This window comes from Dipteris shenzhenensis, chromosome 8 (genome assembly GCF_047967505.1).
Source record: "Dipteris shenzhenensis isolate YYH24624 ecotype China chromosome 8, Dip_SZ_1.0, whole genome shotgun sequence".
In the NCBI taxonomy this organism is placed as follows: domain Eukaryota; kingdom Viridiplantae; phylum Streptophyta; class Polypodiopsida; order Gleicheniales; family Dipteridaceae; genus Dipteris; species Dipteris shenzhenensis.
This window is the reverse complement of record NC_141603.1, coordinates 50836837-50849335: the sequence shown is the minus strand read 5'-3', so window position 1 is coordinate 50849335 and position 12499 is coordinate 50836837. Positions and strand designations below refer to the sequence as shown.

At 41.3% G+C, this 12499-nt stretch overlaps 1 pseudogene; it reads right to left on the bottom strand.

The window, feature by feature from the left end:
• Window positions 1-1298: 1298 nt before the first annotated feature.
• On the bottom strand, window positions 1299-2331 carry LOC147899637 (chitinase 2-like; annotated as a pseudogene).
• Window positions 2332-12499: the final 10168 nt, after the last annotated feature.

Below are 12499 nucleotides of genomic sequence, written 5' to 3'. Positions count from 1 at the left end.
TAGCACTTTCTCGCATTAGAGACCCAAACAATCTATACTTGCGTAACAAAATAGAGACAAAGCAAATAAATGTGGACAACAACGTCCTTAAAGAAATTGCAAGGGTCCAAACATAGTCCAAATGGAAAACATAACAACTGGACTTCTCGATGGCTGGAAACACATGTAAGAACATACAATCACTAAACACAAGGTCTTTTAACTGCTACAAATGAGACACCATACACTCTAAAAGCATGTTGGTAGCAACGTTTCTCTGTCTGCAAGAGATACGTGAAACCGATCCCCAAAAACTAGAACTCCTTGGATTCAAACTGGTCTGTGGTAGTGGCAATCTTGGAATCACAACATACTACAAGCAAGAGACAGACGTGCTGTACACTCAACACTACAACGAAAATGGGATTGAGACCTTGCTAACAATCCATCAACACAATCAACAAGACCTAATTGCTATAATCGACATTCATAAATCCATGAAATCTAAAACAACATACCTTCTATTAGCAATTATGCATACGCTATCCCAACTGCCGAATCGAATAAATACATACATAGTTGGAGACTTCAACATTAACCTCAACAATCATACAGCAAGCACATTTATACTAAACTCTTTCATGGAGGAAAACAATCTTGCTCAGCTAATACAAACACCCACAACAATATACGGATCCTCAATAGATCATATTTGGACAGCCAAAAGTAACTTAACTCACATGACATGAACAAATTACATTTACGGGTCTGACCACTCCTACACTTTCACTTCGAATCGACAATTAATCCAACCAATTACAATCTTCAAGTTTGGGAAGGCCATTTGAATGCAATTTAACTTGTTAAAAAAACTGAAGGATCTTGAGGACATATAAAATCAATCCATTTTTGTAAGAATACAGGAATCTTTATAAAGTGGATAGATGGTCATGAAGGATAAAGACAGGATGGGAGCTGCTAAGTTAGCTCAATGGGAAACGAATTCAGGAGAACCACGATAACCTTGGTGTGCAAGGTATTGCCGCTGTTCAAGCCAATGACGAGATGGTCAGGAAGGTTATTATCGAAAAATAGAGGATGTTTTTTATTCACGACTCATAAGCCTAGGAGCAAGGTGTTATAGTTGAGCAATGGTGAGTACTATGTGTTCGGTGTGGAAAGCAAAACATCAAAGAGTGACGATGACTAGATGACGAACTGAGGATGAATTAACCATTAAGGCAGCTTCCAACGAAAGCATGCCATTTCAGAAGCTCCAGGACCATGGTATCGGAAGTTTTTTGCATGGCGGACTTAAGTCAGGAGAAGGAGCCGTTCGCCAGAAGGGCCTGCGACTCTATCTCGTAGCTGTAATGGAGCGGCACGGACTCATCCGCACTGTAAATCATGAGCCCGGGGAATGCATTCTGCATGTGAATCAAAGCCAGCGAATCCCACCATGCGTTTCCTTGCACCCCTCGGCCCTTGTTTTAGTAGCTTGGTGTCATCTTTTCGTAGCCAAAAAACTGCGCTCTGTCGTTGTAAGCTTTTAGATACGCCGCTGGAGTGGGCACCGCGTCTGCATAGAATTGATACAGCACGTAGTCTATAGAGTCGTTATATGCTTTGTACAGATCGATGTAAGGTTGAATCACCTCGTGAAACGGAGCGATGCTTACGACGGTGGACACGTTTTCCTTCTTTAGCATGACTATCAGATCTCCGATTGTTGTTTGGGTAGTTAAAATTCTCGTAATCGATATCAATCCCGTCGAGATTGTACTCCTTCATAAGAGACGAGATTGAGGTGAACGCGTTATCCAGCCATTCTGTTCTATTTTTGGGCTCGTACCAGAAGAGCTTCTGATCCATGCCAGAATCGTTATAGAGGCTCCAACCGCAAAGGCTCATCCTGACCTTCACATTGCTGTGAGCACTTTTGACCTGTGCAACCGCAGATGCTGTAAGGCCTTCATCCCAAACAGGGACGAATCGACCGTTGTTGTAAGTCCCGTCTGGTGAGGCGTCCACCGCAAAGCCCGTAATATAATGGAATTCCACTCCATTGTTTATTGGCACAGAAAAATTCATTGGGTGTCCGGAAGCTCCTATGTACTCCATGAAGACTTTGGACGTCCCATTACCTGCGACACGGGACATATTGCCTTGAAAAACATCCACGAAAATCAGACTATCGTTAGTACGCCGTGCTCGGAATTTAGTTTCAGTGTTTCTGTCACGCAATGGTCTGAGGTGGTTACCAGTGATAGACGATCCAAACGATGCCCGAATGAGTAAAAGTAACGACAGCGGCACGAGCAAAATCTTGGTCGAAAATGCTGCTCGATCCATCCGGATTCTTTCTGATAGACTCCGAGAAGCTTCTGAACAGAGGCGAAAATCGTGCTGTAACGATATTCAGTTCACTGATCAAACCCCAAGGAAAAACAGACGGATATATAACGTCAAAAGAAGAAATGATCAACGGCCACAGTGACTCCACAATCAAAGCTGTTCAAAATTTGGGGCCTTTGATTTCAGAACGAACCTGATAATATACAATACATACATATAGGTTAGTTATTAGCCGGCACAATATAATATGTTGGAAACAATTCAGCATTAAATCATACTAGATGTAATAGGAATGGGATTACATTGCTCCTCCGTACATTTTTACATTCATACACACATTAACTAGAAACAATCACTATTCAACCTTTTGGTGGACTTGTGTAAAGTCTAATTTTAAAATTGGCCAACGAAAAAACAAAAATGATGAATATTATGTTTTTTAAAGCTAACTTTCAAAGCTAAATTTTTTTGCAATAACGCAATACTTGCTATGAATAAAACAAAAATAATATTGGCTATGAATAATGCTATGATTAAGCTAAATTGTAGCAAATACATGCCATGCAGAATGCTATACTTTCTATGATTTATCAAATACTTAGAGCATCCAATTCATAGAGTAAGTATGTTCCTAGAAGATCAATAGATGACTTATCTTCTTGGAAAGGTAGCGTTTATAGAGTAATTATGTTCTTAAGAACATTTGACTTGTTCTCTTGGAGAGGTGGTGTACATTCTTGGTGTAAAAATACACCCTTTAAGTATAATTTACAAATTCATAAGCTGCCGCGATGCTCAGGTGTACATAGGGTAATTATATTCCTAAGAACATCAATAGAACACTTGTTCTCTTAGAGAGGTGGTATACACATACACCTTCTTGGTGAAGAAACACACCCTTTAAGTATAAAAATAAACTCTTAAACAATGTTCATATGCATTAATAAGAGACAATAAAGGGATCAATTCAAACTCAAAAACAATGTTCATATACATTGATGAGAGCCAAAAAGTCATTGCTTTATTTTGATATTTGTTTTAAGTGGAAGTCTCTCAATTTTACACTCTTATCTATCAATTGTATAGCGTATTCTTATTCACATAATCATGGAGGTATGCATGGAAATAACACAGTAAAGACAAGCTTCATTTGCATCCCCAAATCAAAGAAAATAGTAGCTATTTTATTCAATATGTTTCCACAATTGTTGACCAATTTCATGCCACCCTACTACAGTTTCACTTGCAATCCAATATATTCATGTATATATGTATAGTAAGTTGAAAGTACTAGATTTCTTATCACAAGGGACGGCAAGAGTTGCTTTGGTTCCATTTTGTGCCACCCATGTATTGAAAGTACGTCAACTCACCTAGCACCATCACAATAAGATGAATCATGTCAAAACATTTCATGCATATTGTGGAACTGCAGATTCAATACTAACTTATGCTTGCTATCCCTGGCATCAAAACAAAGAAAAAACATATACGACACTCAACATGATCAACTTTGCCTTTAGTGTATCAGAGTGAGACTAAACTGCAACTAAATACAGCTATGTTTGAAGGATTACATATAATTCTGAAATCATTTTTTTTGAATTTTTAACTATCCCTATGGGAAAATCTAATACAGCTGTGAATGAACAAACCTTGTAATGAAAACTAAATTCATCCATGTTTCATCCAATAAGCCCCAAGGTATGAGCCATTGTCTATCGATGGCATGGTATGTACCACTTTAAAATTCAGATTTGTAGATCTAGTTTTGAAACACAAAATTGTAAATATAAAACTATAAAATTTAAACTATAAAATCTTCCTATTCACAATTTAGACTTCATACTTGTAAATTCAATTTTAAAATTTAGGATTGCAAATTTAGCCCAATCAATGCTCATAGTATATCCCCCAAGCTTGTCATTGATGTTTCAACCTTAAAAGTTGATATGAAAGCAATATATACTAGAATGATGGCACATCTGCATACATGCATCTTAACTCACATCTTATACAATCTATGATATTAATTAAGAAAGCAAATGAGATTTCCAACCAATATCATGTCCCAAGTTTCTCTCCTTTATAATGATGGTGTCACAGTACCAGCAACTTGATCAATACTCTATGGCCATAACAATCCTATAACTACATCAAACCTAAAATGTCATGGCACTAGAACTTGCAAACAATGCTTAGATAAGCACCACAGAAGCCGTGATGGAAGATTGCCAATGGCGATCACTGTGTTTGAAAAGTAAAATTTTTAGTAATTACTAATCTCATGGGAGAGTAATAGTGGAGGTTAGATGTCCTCCATAGAGGGAGTGCACCATTTTCTAATACATTTTGGGTGCTCTCTTGGACGTTCTTATTCAAGTATAGGTTGTCATATCTTGTTGCTTATTCTAGATTTAAGTGTGATTGACATTTACATGGAGTGTGCATAGCCAAAATAGGATCTAGAATTCTCGAGTGTTATCTTGTGGACGATTCTATGTTTGTTGTGTGTTCTAAATGGTACCAGAACCTAGGAGTTGACCTAGAAGTATCGTGTTCAGATATTACTCCAACACAACAACACAACCTCCATCACGATTCACCAACCCTCATCACCAAACATCTGTGCAACTTCAATTGACACCATGCTTAATGCTTTACTGTCAAAAATGTTTTCATGTCAACTTGTTTTGAATCTATAAAGCTTACTTTACCACTACACATGTTGCCATCCACTCTTGCCCTTCAAAATTATTGTTGATCTATCAGTTCTGTACCAAGCCTGTGATGTTAGATAGGCTTTTCATGAGCCCAAGATGGCTGCTATGTTGAAGTGCTTCTAGATGTTGCTATTGTGAATGATTGTTAAATTACGAGAGTTTGTTGAAAATAAGTTGTTATTGAGATTGATCCTCTCTAGAGCTTCATGCTACTTTCATACCTTTGAAATGGAGCCTTTAAAATGGCCACTAAGGCCACTTCTTCACCCCAAGATGTTGACATCTCCTTCACCAAGTTCCTCCTTATTGTTCTATCCAGCAACACATGTGGGGGGACAAAATCCAAGTCCATTCTCTTCTCTTCTCTCCCCTACTAGTTTTTTGTTCTTGGTTTCTATGTTTTCGATAAATCATGAATTTGTGATCATATTTAATCATTCTATTTTGTAATAGTGATATCAAAGCCTGGATAAGCTCTAGCTTCACTGTGGGAGGCAAGTGACATGATTTTTTCCAATCTGATGACACAATCGTTCTTATAATGTTCTTTCTTATCGTTTCACTACTTGAACGAGCTAAGTTTTGAGTTTGTATGCAAAAGTTATAGAAGATGCTTTGAAAATCAATGCTACAATTGCGATTGATGAAGATGGACCACGTTGTCTTATTCAAAGGGTATGTGCAAATTCTTTTGAGTGTTTGTATCACTATATTCTGACTTGAGGTAAGAAATTTATAGTTGTTTCTTTTCATTGCCTAGTAGTCTTTGGATAGCAAGATGAACAGCCACGACTAGAGATGACTTAATCTTAGGGCAAGAGGACAAAAGAGGTTCATATTCTTATATGATATTTAAAGTAATAGTAGCATTGTGTGATTTCAAGAATGGAATTCGTATGAAAATCTCAACAGTGATGCTGCTCTCCTAAGCAAAAGTCCACAGCTATTTAATTTGGAAAAAAACAATTGTACTAAACCAAGAATCGAGAGCTGCAGATGAAACAATGACAAATAGATGCACTATATGCATGTTATTGCTTCGACAAAAATTGGAAATTTCTCTTGTCATCTTAGTAGACACAATCAATATATAAGCGTTGTGACGAGATGACCAAGGCATCTCTAGATACATCTTTTATCCTTCTTCTTTCTTTTTACTTAATTGCTTTTCTTAAGTTGCATATGATGAGGTCACTATGAAAGAGAGTCTCTGCACGGAATCTCTTTTGAACCACAAAGTTATTAGATTGACAATGGAACGGGAAGCAAAAGAAAGTTGATTGGGGCTCAACCAAGCAAGCAAAGATTTGAAAGAACAAAGGAGTATCTTGGATGTCCCTTGTAGCATCATTATACCACGCAGAAGCTACGGGATATACAAGAGAAATATACAGCGCATCATCTACAGAAAACAAAGAGAACAAGGAAGAGATAAATCACCACAACATTGCGTAATGCATATCTCTGATATCAAGAATGGAGTCCAAATGCTAGTAATAGCATGCATATAAGACAATGGTTGGGCACCATTGAGAACCGTTGGCAGTTGCATCTAACCTACCCACACACATCCCTCGCGATCACTGCTGCTAACCCACATAGCTGCTGCTAACCCGCATGGTTATGCAATAACACATGGCACTCACGGTGGACTGTGCGAATCCATAATAGATACCCATCCCCTATGATAGACATCAAAATGTGTTTGTGCAACAATCATTTTGGGCAAAGCCTCGACAGAGAACCAGAGGTAACTTAAGAAGATCACAACTAAATCACTAAGAACACATGAAAATGGGCATCTCTTTCTGAACATGTCTCCAAATGAATAAGTAAGAATCGGTTTGTTGCCTCTCATGCTTGTGCAATAGCACAAAGCACTTCGTAATTTCTTCCACATCGACCACAAATTTTAGTACCAAATCTGGGTGGCCTTGAGGAATGCCTCTTCTTCGTCATCGTCCAAACCATCCACCATATTCATCGTTTTTGCCAGCACCGGTCGCACTGCATCAAACAAGGAGCCGCTACACCCATTGCGACTTGTACCTTCTTCTTGCATCATCACACAAAAATGACATTGTGCTCCCAATTCTGTTAGACCTTCGCTTGATGCAGCCAGTGCTTGGCAGCATCGTGTTCGCTTTCTTTGCATGTGCACCTTTGAGTTTTGTGATGATACTGATTTCCAGGGCACACCGTTGGATCATCCTGCATAATCTAAACCATGGAGGTGCTGGGCATCTTCCCCATTGCATTTTGCCGCTTTGCTCATTGGCAATCCCACTCTTGAGCTTCCGGGCATTCATTATGCCAATGCTCCTCCGCCAAATAGAACATACAATTTTTCGATCGATTCAGCCGGCGACCTCCACCACCGCCGCCTCCTCCTCTTGGCATAGTAGATTATGGATGCTCCTAGTTTCCTTGTGTCTAAACATAGGATGCTCTCGGATCCTACTCCCAAGAAGCTGGCCACTCCGGTTGACTCCTCGTGCGTTGTCCGCGCTCGTTATATTGGCAACTTGTTGTGGTATGGGTGTTGATCATGCATATTGCACACCATTTCTCATTGAGCACGCACTCCATTGGTGAATGACTCAAATTGTGATAGTGCGTGCACCATAGTCCTTTCAAGGCTTTACCACTCGAGCCGTCGCCAAAATCCCCTGGAGCAACCTTTTTGCCTTTAGAGGATTTCTAGGTCTTCTTCTCTGCTTTCGAGTCGAGCTCCTCACTGCTGGCCTCTTTAGAACTATCTTCAAGATTGTCATCCTCCGAATCTTGATCACTATCATATGACTTATTGGCTTTTGCCAATTTCTTCTTATCTTTGGCTTTCAAGGTCTTGTGATGCTTGGCCACTCGGTCGTGAAGGGACTCTCTCTCTTGTACCACTTGCTCCACAACCACTAGGAGCGTGGTATTGATTGATCCACTATAGCCAATGCCGTCCACAACTCGCAGACAACCTCGAAATGAAGTAGTCATTCAACACTTCTTGGGCGGGCCACTCTGGCAAAGGAACACATTGTGGAAGTTGTCAAAAGTGGGCCGCATAATCCTTCACATCTTGATCTCCCTGCTCCAACTGCCGCAGTCTTTCTAGACTTTGCAGTATCATTTTCTTCTTACAAAATCATCTCAAGAATGTGGTGCAAATGAGATCATATGTGGCAAAATGGTCCACCGCATGCTTTGCAAGCCACCTCACCACTTTGACCACCAAGGTAGATTCGAACACTGCCTCCTATTGGAGTGGCACCATGGGTTCCACGTTGTTGATCGCATACACTTTCTCGAATTGCCAGACATGAACATCGGGGTCATCGCTTTTCTTCCCCAAAAAGTTTGTGTACTCGACTTGGGCCACCATCTATCTCCCTCTTGTGGGTGGAACCACTCGTCCACTTGCTCCAGATGTCACTACACCCCCTTCTTGGAGGGGTGTCGGTGTGTGAGGTCCAAATAAATTGCATGTGGCTACTGAAACCACTGTCGGAGAGGATGACGGACTCAACACCACATGATGTCCATCCAACAAGATCCGCACACATAGTCTTGGGCACATGTGAGGTGGTGAGTGTGAATGCAAGGGCATACCCTAGCATCGGCCGGATCCTCTAGGAAAAGCCGAGGAGTGATCGTCTTCATGACCAGGATCGCTCTTCCTCCTAGTTATCCATGTCGTTGGTGTCACGGGATTAGGAGGACGTTGCAATCATGTTCACATGCATGCCTACTGTGTGGACAGAAGGTGTAAAATCCAGTCGCAGGACCACCGAATGAGGTTGGTTAAGGTAGTCACCGCCCGTGCATCACCGTAAGCAGGGTGTCGTGGCTGTGCTCGCATCAGATGGATCTTGACTTGAAATTCTTGAATGTGACATCTCACTACTGCAATCTCCTCTTGAACCCCTGCATGAGGGCATGCTCTTGCCCTCAAACTCCCATGTGACGTTCCTTTGCAATTGGAGTAGGGCGAGGATGACATGGGATTCAGAGACACCCTATAGATGGACCACGTTCCATTTTCCCACCAATGATGAAATACTAGAGCTATTAAAACTAGCCCACCTATTGGTGTGGACCCATAGTCCACATTCCATGGCTGAAGGCCTTGGGTGGGTGTGGGAATGCGGATGCAAGGAGGTTGAGTGGACAAGAAATTACCTCAGTGAAAATAATGTCACGCAATGTCATCCAGGTATCATCCCTCTCCAATGCTCATTTTGTACAATAAAGTGTTGGAGGCCATGCAATGCATGCTTGAGGAAGGTTTCAGCTGATTTGAAATCGAGCATGTGGCCTACCCAACAAATCTGAATGAGGAGAAATTCCATATTGCTATCACCCATTTTTAATTCTACTGCACAACTTGACACCACCAATCTACCACATGCTTCCTCCAACATTAACCTGATGGAATGTAACTCACATCTGACCACCTTGCAGTAGCCAAAAGATCATGGCACCAAGGGGAGGTGTTGAGAGATATGGTGCCATGAGCACATAGATTAAAGGGCAAAGGTATGTGATAAGGAATGTATTAGAGTAGCCACCCTATGATGTGGACTACATGATGTGAAGATGTGGATTGAGGATATCCATAAGGAGAGATGTGGATTAGAGGATCCCATGGATTAGAGGATCCCACATGTGTTGACTATTCAAAGGGCACTCTCTATAAAAGATGCCTATCATGTATTGTTGAGTAGAGAAATGGACACTCACTCAAGATTTTGTTTATAAGTCCAAGCTAATCTATCTTGGAACCTAATTGACTTGAGGTACATGTCATGAGCACTCTCTTCATCGTGTTTGCACTTAGGTTGCATCCTCCTTAGATTAGTATTTCATTAGGATGTTTTCTCATGACTAAGAGAGCTCGATCCCTTACTTTTACATGGTATTAGAGCTTAGGTCTAGCTCTCCTTGATTAGTTGTAAGCACAACTTAGGTACTCATGGTGTCTCTTGACTAAATCTTCCAATTAGAGATTTGTGTCCATCATGTTTGAGAGAGAGAGCGCTAATCTTTTATATTTTGTTGTTTGACCTCCAATCTAGTAAAAACATTCTACACCACATGAGCCTCTGAAATGACCCAGCTTCCTTCGAATCAATGGCCAAAAGCCCTAGCAACCAAACTCCATGACATTCACACAACTGCATCCACAGCCCACGGCAGCTCCCACGAGTATCCCATAGATCCAGCACCTTCAAAGCCTTCAACATGCAAGCTCTAGATGACAAGCATCACTTTGGAGCCAGTAAGCGAGTTGCGTCTCATCGGGGATCTTTAATTTGCCCCGCATCATACAGCTTTTTGTCTGCATAGTCATCCCAGAAGCGAGCAACGGCTCACTGATAAGGATCCTTAGGAAGGAATCTCTTCTCAGAGGAGGGCCAAGCTTCATCAATGTACTGGACAATTATGAGGGACTCAGAGACAGCCTTCCCATTGTGAATCAAGACAAGGATTTTCTTGTGGATGGGGTTGGAAGAGAGGAGGAGCTGGCTCTTGTTCCCCAAGTCCTCCTCGTGATATTCATAAGAAATGCCTTTCTCCTTGAGGGCGACGAGGACGCGTAAGCCGAACATACTAAGCTACTCCAATAGCTACCAACGGCTCAATAACTGCGTCGTCAACGTGCCTTCTACAAACTTCACGAAAGTGACGCCTCAACCTCATAACAGTAGGCAACCTCCAACGGCTCCCGGATCACTACCTCCAACGAAGAAGCTCTATGCAAAACTCTCCAACTACCAAGCACCTTCAGCTTGCTCCTTCGTCTCCAAATGCCTCGCCTCGCTCCACGATTAACAGCTGTCCAACAGCGACAGCTCCTGCATACAAGGCACACAACGAACAAAGAGCGAACCAGTAGCTCTCTCCTCACAGCAAGGAAGCAAGGAAGCTCCCACAATGGACTACTTCATCGAAATACTGAGCAATCAAGCGGCATGTTCCTACGTCACCACAACGATGCTCCATCCTATCGACGACTCCTAGCTCACAGACTTTCTGCATAAGCTTTCGAGACCGTGATGCAAAATCTCTAGAAGAAATCGCGCACCTTTGCGAGCCATTGTGGCTGCAATTCCTCTGCAACTTCAAAGGTTTCTTTCTAAGGTTCACAAAAGTGACATGTGGCAGATAAGGCTTTAACTATGGTTAAGATCAACCTTGGTTAAGTTTATGGTTAGGTTCAATTGCTTGGACCATGGTTAAGTTTTCTTAGACTTGGGTTAATTCAGTTCGGTTAGAAGATTGCCACATCATCATAAATGCCAACTAAGCACACAGAAGCCCTTTCCAAGCACAATCCTGCAAGTAGCATGTGAACAGCCAAGCCACATCATCAAAGGCCGCTTCTTCACAGAATCTTCGATAAGCTGTAACTTCCAATCTAGGAAGAATTTGCACACGCTCCAAAAAGGAAAAGTGATCATCTTTTTGAGCTCTACGTGCTTTCAGTTCAAAATCTTTGTATGCAATTAGACAGTGCCATTGAAGCAAAACGAAGCTCATGGTAAGACCTTTGCAACAAATGGAAACTCGAAGCATGAATGCACACATAGCTATCATAAGCATGCCAAAAGCACAAGTGCATGAGATGACCATAACACAAAACATGGCATCCACACATAAAGCATTAAAGCACATGGAAGAACAAAGCATCATGCATCAAGCTACATCAAGTAAAGATGCGAATGCCATCAACATCAAGCATTAATCCTTTCCACCTTCAGCCCATATGTTTTGTAAATCAAGCTTGACCACTTGAGAGTAGCTGCTATGAAAGCACCCGGGGGAGGTATTGACATGTAAAAACCACACTTGACCACCTTAAGTAGCAATGCATGCGCTAAGGGGAGGTGATGGAATGTAACTCATAATTGACCACCTTGCAGTAGCCAAAAGATCATGGCACCAAGGGGAGGTGTTGAGAGATATGGTGCCATGAGCACATAGATTAAAGGGCAAAGGTATGTGATAAGGAATGTATTAAAGTAGCCACCCTATGATGTGGACTACATGATGTGAAGATGTGGATTGAGGATATCCACAAGGAGAGATGTGGATCAAAGGATTCCACATGTGTTGACTATTCAAAGGGCACTCTCTATAAAAGAGGCCTATCATGTATTGTTGAGTAGAGAAATGGACACTCACTCAAGATTTTGTTTGTGAGTCCAAGCTAATCTATCTTGGAACCTAATTGACTTGAGGTACATGTCATGAGCACTCTCTTCATCATGTTTGCACTTAGGTTGCATCCTCCTTAGATTAGTGTTTCATTAGGATGTTTTCTCATGACTAAGAGAGCTTGATCCCTTACTTTTACATAACCACCCTGACACCACCAATCTATCACATCCTTCCTCCAACATTAACCACCCTCTCGCTTCTCCCCTAAGAACTTATCTAAAATTTCT